The sequence below is a fragment of the Brassica napus genome, chromosome A2 (genome assembly GCF_020379485.1).
Source record: "Brassica napus cultivar Da-Ae chromosome A2, Da-Ae, whole genome shotgun sequence".
NCBI lineage: Eukaryota > Viridiplantae > Streptophyta > Magnoliopsida > Brassicales > Brassicaceae > Brassica > Brassica napus.
Window position 1 is genome coordinate 25,163,383 of NC_063435.1, and position 7,582 is coordinate 25,170,964.

Below are 7,582 nucleotides of genomic sequence, written 5' to 3' on the forward strand. Positions count from 1 at the left end.
TGATCAATTATACTCGGCTTAGAGGGAACAGTACCAAGGCCCGCATACTCGGCCTTTGGCGACAAGGTCCAAAGGACAGTACGATTAGGGCATCATGGACAAGGGGACTATAAGAAGGAAGGAAGAGGCAACGAAGAGAGGACTTTTGGACAACTCACACACTAAGCGGCTAGATTTAGGGTTTCGTAATCATCTCTTTGATCTTGTCGTTTAAACCTCTGATCTTGTCTTCTTACCTTTCATCAGTCTTGTAACCCATTGTCTTGATTCTAACTAAAAAACGTCTTTAGTTACCCCATTTCCTAAGTTCATCATTCTAATCAACCGAATCCTGTACAAACAATTGGCGCCCACCGTGGGACTGACTAAAGCAACGTTCTAGATCTACATGGCTCAAGACGACGCCGCCTTCGGCGCTCCAGGCGAGGAACCGACGCCTACGCCTGCGGCCGCGCCGCCCATCACCTCAGAGTTCATGAGCTCTGTCATGGCTCGACTCGCTCGCCAAGACGAAGTCCAAAAGACAACCAACGACCAACTCGCTGCGCTGGTCGCGGCGCTCACAGCTCCTGAGGGACAAACAAGCCGTCCCCAGCAGATACGCCGCCGCCTCTTCAACACAAACCCTATGGCAACTGGAGTCGACCATATCTCTGACGACTCGGAGCCTAACGAAGCCCATCTCACAGACGCTCTCCCAGCAGGTTCAGATCTTACGACAATACGTGAGCTCGCCGAGCTCAAGCTCAGCCTTCAACAAATGGGAGAGAAGATCCACCAAGTAACCAGCGCAGCTCCGCAAATAGAGAGCGTACTCGCCGCAACCTCGCGTACTCCTTTTACTCGCGCGCTAACTAGCGTCCAACTCGGAAAGATAGAAAAGCTGCGCCTACCCGAGTATAAGCCCGGCGGAGACCCGGTGGAACATATGACCGCTTTTAACATCGCGATGGCGCGAGCTCGACTCCCTGACGACGAAAGGGACGCAGGTTACTGCCAGCTGTTCGTCGAGACTCTTCACGAGCAAGCCCTGACTTGGTTCTCCCAGTTGGAGGAGAACTCAATCGGATGTTTCCGTGACTTATCAGCAGCTTTTCTCAAGACATACATCATGTTCACAAAGCGCAGCGCCACCGCATCCAGCCTATGGAACCTCAATCAGAAGAAGGACCAGAGCCTGCGCGAGTACATGGAAAAATTCAAAGCTGTGGTGTCAAAGATTGAGATCCCAGACGGGATCGCTATCGACGCCTTGCGCAATACCTTATGGGTCCACTCTAAGTTCCGAGAAGACCTGTACCAGAACCCGACTAAGTCGCTCCAAGACGCTATCGCACGCTCTGATAACTTCATCCGGATGGAAGAAGACACCAATGCAATTCTCAGCAAGATGAGCGCGCCCAAGGCTCCAGCGGCTAAAAACGCAAATACGCGACAAGAGCCGCGCCAGCACGCTCCAAACGATAAAAACGGTCGCAAAGACGGATACATGTATGTCGTCAACGAGAATAACGTACCGATCTCTACTCTCGTGGTTCGCGGAGAAGGGTGAAACAAGTGGGCAAGAGAACTCGAATCACCCGATAAACAAGTCGACACTGTTTGCGCCACCCAACCTACGTCGGGAACCGGATCAGCAGCGGGGCCTTCCAGGACTGTTGATCTCACCAAGCATTGCAAATATCACGACGTCAAGGGACACGATACAACGGAATGCAAATCTCTCTACGCACATTATCTCTCATCCCTTGCGAGCGGCGAGTTTAGTTCGATCCCTTGAAAGCTAAACCAAAGAACGGTAAGAGCTGGAGCAATAATAAGGAAAGAAGAGCCCAGCGCAAAGCCACCGGCAAAGGTCGACAAAACGATGCTCCGTGACGAGACGACGAGGAAGAAACCCCGAAGGATAACGGCGAGGGAGAATCCTCAGCCGACGAAGAGCACCCGGCTAATCGCAGACGCATCGAGGTCATACTCTCTCAGCAATCCTTGTCGTCCGATGAAGAGAACGACGATGCTCCTGAACCCGCAGATCTGAGAGATATCCTTAAACGGAAATTCGAATCAGAAAACGAAGGCGCTTCCAAGCACAGAGATCTCCGGACGATGCTGGATGCACGGAAGTCTCGACGCATCTCGGCAAGCGACGCTAACAACAACGAAGGGCCGACTAGTGATCTCCGAGATAAACTCAATGACGGCACATGCGATCTTCGCGTGAAGCTCAATCGTTCAAAACCAACAGACTTACGACGACAGTTGGAGCGAGTAAAAGGTCAGTCTCAATCTTCTCCTCCCGAGACCAGCATATCCAAAGATCTCCGCGCCTTACTGGACTCTAAGCGAGTACAAACGGGACAGTCTTTGAACGTTTCATGGGAGGCTCCCCCCCTAACGGAGACTCAGTCCGTTCCGTGAAAGATTATCGTCGACAAGTCGCGACGTCCCAGAAATGGCCGACTAAACCGACGAGTCATCCCCCGATAACCTTCTCACCAGATGACGCTGAAGGTGTTCACACGCCCAATAATGATCCACTCCTCGTCGTCCTTGGAATTGGAGAGTACGATGTCACCAAGATCCTTATTGACACCGGAAGTTCCGTTGACCTCATCTTCCGAGGAACTCTGCAGAAGATGGGAGTCGACCTCGACGACATAAAAGCGTCCTCCAGAACGCTAACCGGATTCAATGGGTCATCCGAAACTATCTTGGGAACGATTCGCTTCCCGGTTCGCGCATGCGGCGTTACTCGAACGGTCAAATTTGCCGTCGTTAGCACAAAAGCTCCGTATCACGCTATACTCGGTACCCCTTGGTTACATTCGATGCAGGCTGTCCCTTCCACCTACCATCAGTGCGTCAAGTTCCCTGGCGCGGACGGGAAGATAAAAACATTACGCGGGGACCAAAAGGCCGCTAGGGATCTCCTAGTCGCCACAGTCAAACTCCAACGAACGTCACTACCCGTTAACTCAGTGTCCCCTCCAATCTCAAAAGTATACTCTCAGGAAAACGAAGTTCTTGAGTTGCCTATTGATGACGCCGACCAGAGTCGCACCGTGAGAGTTGGCGCATACCTCTCCGACGAAATGCAGCAGTCAGTTCTGGATTTCCTCAGAAAGAACGTATCCACGTTCGCTTGGTCTATGGCAGACATGAAAGGTATCGACCCGACTATAACAACTCACGAACTAAACGTCGACCCAACGTTCAAACCTATCCGACAGAAGAGACGCAAGCTCGGCCCTGATAGGTCTAAGGCCGTAAACGAAGAAGTTGACAGGCTACTCGGCGCAGGTTCGATTGCTGAGGTCCGCTACCCTGAGTGGTTGGCAAACCCGGTAGTCGTCAAAAAGAAAAATGGCAAGTGGCGCGTCTGCGTCGACTTCACCGACCTGAATAAAGCCTGCCCAAAGGATAGCTACCCTCTCCCCAACATCGACCGTTTAGTCGAGTCCACAGCTGGAAACGAGATGCTAACCTTCATGGACGCCTTTTCCGGATACAACCAGATAATGATGCACCCGGATGATCGCGAGAAGACGGCCTTCATCACAGATAAGGGAACCTATTGCTACAAGGTCATGCCATTCGGTCTGAAAAACGCCGGAGCAACCTACCAAAGGCTTGTGAACAAGATGTTCGCAGATAAGCTGGGTATCACCATGGAAGTGTACATCGACGACATGCTGGTTAAGTCGCTCCACGCCACTGATCACCTCCGCCACCTGCAACAATGTTTCGAAACCCTCAACAAGTACGGCATGAAGCTGAACCCGGCAAAGTGCACGTTCGGAGTCTCCTCTGGCGAGTTCCTCGGCTACATTGTCACGCAGCGAGGAATTGAGGCGAACCCGAAACAGATATCCGCGGTCCTGAACCTCCCGAGTCCGAGAAACAGTAGAGAAGTACAACGACTCACAGGGAGGATAGCCGCTCTAAACCGATTCATTTCCAGATCCACCGACAAGAGCTTGCCCTTCTACGATCTCCTGCGAGGAAACAAGAAGTTCATTTGGGACGAGAAGTGCGAGGATGCATTTACTCAACTCAAGCAATACCTGACAACACCTCCTGTACTCGCTAAGCCGGACGTCGGTGATGTTCTGTCTCTCTATGTCGCAGTATCACAAGCTGCAGTCAGCAGCGTCCTGATAAAAGAAGACCGCGGCGAGCAAAAGCCCATTTTCTATACGAGCCGGCGCATGACCGGGCCAGAGACGCGATACCCAACTCTGGAGAAGATGGCCTTGGCAGTTGTCGAAGCAGCGAGGAAGCTTCGACCCTATTTCCAGTCGCATTCGGTAGAGGTGTTGACCGATCAGCCTCTCCGAACGATACTCCAAAATACCAACAGGTCTGGCAGACTCACAAAGTGGGCCATTGAACTCGGCGAGCTCGATATCATCTACAAGAATCGCACCGCAGCAAAGTCACAGGTTCTCGCGGACTTCTTGGTCGAACTGGCCCCGGAGTTGGAGCAAGATCTCGCACTCCCAAGTTTGAACTGGACGCTGCACGTTGATGGATCGTCGACCAACAAAGGAGCAGGCGCCGGAGTCCAATTACAGTCTCCGACCGGAGAGCTAATCAGACAGTCTTTTAGTTTTGGCTTTCCCGCTTCAAAAAACGAGGCAGAATACGAATCTCTGATCGTCGGACTCCACTGAGCAAAAGCTGTAAAAGCTAAACGACTAAGCGCCTATTGCGACTCCCAGTTAGTCGCCAGTCAGTTCAGTGGCGACTACGATGCCCGCAACGATCGAATGGACGCCTATCTCAAAATAGTGCAAAGCCTGACAGCAGAGTTCGATTTCTTCGAACTCATCAAAGTTCCCAGAGGCGAAAACGTCTGCGCCGACGCCCTCGCGGCCCTTGGCAGCAAGCTTCATGACCAAGTTAAACGAACAATCCCGATACATTGTATCGAGAAACCAAGCATCGATATACTGACCGACCAAACCCTCGTTGCCCAGGTCGTCGAGCCCATCGCTTCAGACGACGACGGATTTGGCCCAGATTGGAGAACCGAGTTCATCGACTACCTCTCGAAGGGGGAACTCCCAGCAGAAAAATGGGCAGCTCGCCGGCTAAAAACCCGCAGCGCCCATTACGTCGTTCTTGACGATGAACTACACAGATGGACGGCGAGTAAAGTGCTCCTCAAATGCATCCATGGCGACGAGACAGCAAGGGTTCTGGCAGAGACGCATGAAGGCGCTGGCGGAAACCATTCGGGCGGACGTGCGTTAGCAATCAAAGTAAGGAGCATGGGATTCTTCTGGCCGACAATGAACGCTGATTGCGAGTCATACGCGAGGAGTTGCGACAAGTGCCAACGACACGCACCCAGCATCCATTGTCCAACCGAGATGCTGCGCACAACCACCGCCCCCTACCCGTTCATGCGATGGGCGATGGATATCATAGGACCGCTTCCTTGTTCTCGCCAAAGACGCTTCATCCTTGTCCTCACCGACTACTTCACTAAGTGGATCGAAGCTGAAGCATACGCTCAAGTCACAGACAAAGAAGTCCGCGGTTTCGTCTGGAAAAACATTATTTGCCGCCATGGTCTACCTTATGAAATTGTTACCGACAACGGATCGCAGTTCATGTCAGGTAATTTCAAGGAGTTCTGTGGCAAGTGGAACATTCGACTAAGCCCCTCCACCACCCGTTACCCGCAAGGTAATGGCCAGGCGGAATCCTCCAACAAACTCATCATCGATGGCATTAAGAAGCGTCTGGACCTGAAAAAGGGTCATTGGGCCGACGAACTCGACGGAGTCCTATGGAGCCACCGCACAACCCCGCGCGGATCGACTAAATCGACACCTTTCTCCCTCGCCTACGGTGTCGAAGCAATGGCTCCTGCTGAAGTTAACGTTTCAAGCCTCCGACGTTCCAAGATGCCTCAATACGTCGAGCTCAACAAGGAGATGCTACTCGATGCCCTCGATGAGATAGAAGAACGACGAGACCAAGCTCTGCTGCGCATCCAGAATTACCAACACCAGATCGAAAGCTACTATAACAAAAGGGTTCGAGCCCGACCTCTGGAACTCGGCGACCTCGTCATGCGCAAAGTGTTCGAAAACACTAAGGAGCTAAACGCCGGTAAACTCGGCGCCAGGTGGGAGGGACCATACAAAATCATCAAAGTTGTTAAACCTGGCGTATACCGACTCGAAATATCGCGCGGAGAAAAAGTCCCACGATCATGGAACTCAATGCACCTACGACGTTTCTACTCGTAGAAGTATTTCCACCAAAAAAAAAAAAAAAAACGAGTAGATGCACCCCCGTGGTCACTTCTACTCGACCGAGTAAATGCGCCACTCACAGCCACTTTTACTCGGGAAAAACGAACTACGAATGGCTTGATCCTCAACCGAGGTACGTAGGCAGCCTTAACAGGTCCAGCTGTAACAAAACCAAAGTCAAAACCTTACCTAGGTCTCAATCGAATAAATAATGACTTTCATATCGAATGGCTCCCGTGCCTCCAGCAGAGGACACGCGGACACTCACGCTCCTTTGCTTACAGCTATGTCCTGATCAGACACTTGGCTCCAGTACCTTAATAGTCGCGATTCACCTATGCCTAAGCATTGAACCGACTAAACAGAGTGAATCTTTGCCTTTTCTCGACTAAAATGTAACGGCTTAGCTACCCGGTTACTTAATTGTCACTGAGGAAACGGACAGAAGAACCTTCCACTCTTATACTCAACTCTTTGTTATCAAAATTGGATAACTTGCTCGGGTAAAACTCCAAATCGAAACATGATGACAGCCGAGTAAAACCAATTACCGGTTCATCACTTGTCTATTTGCAAAAGATTAAGGATAAAAATCTGATATTTTCCAAACACAACAGATAACCGAAATCGCTTAAAAGAGTTGCAAATAAATAATGAGAAACACAAAGGAAAAAGAGTCTTAAAATACAACAACAAGGTCTAAAAAGACCACCGATGAAAGCATCCTAATATTACATGCAACAAGATCAAACGACAGTGTCTTGGTCGTCCCTGCTCGGGTCAAGCGGTTCGACCACTTCTTCTTCAACGGCTTGAGCGTCAAGGCCTTCGACCTGAGCAGGAGGGTCTGAAACTGACGGGATCGGGACCGTCTCTTCGATAAGTGCCGGCGACGACCTGTTCTCCTCCTCACCCACCTCGTCCTCTTCTCGCTCCTCAGACCAAGAAACCAGGACCGGATCTTCGGTGGCTACATCCCCCGTGTCTTCTTGAATCGCGTCCCCGGCCTCCTCGGGATCGTTTCCGTCGGGACGCTCCTCGATGGCAGTTCCTTCGGGAACGACAATATGCTCCGACAGAGCGGAAGTAATGTCTACCATCGGCTCATCGACTGGATCTTCGGTCGCCTCGCGGGAAGTGATCAACTGGGAAGCCGATTCGTGGCCAATCAAACCAACATTCGACCCGTACGGGTCGAGTACCCCCATGAGCTCTTCACTTACAAATCGAGAAGGGAGGTTGAGAGGAGAGAGAGCAAAGTCATCCTCGGAGAATGGCTCGAGGCGGAGTTTGGCGACTTCAGCCTCATGCAC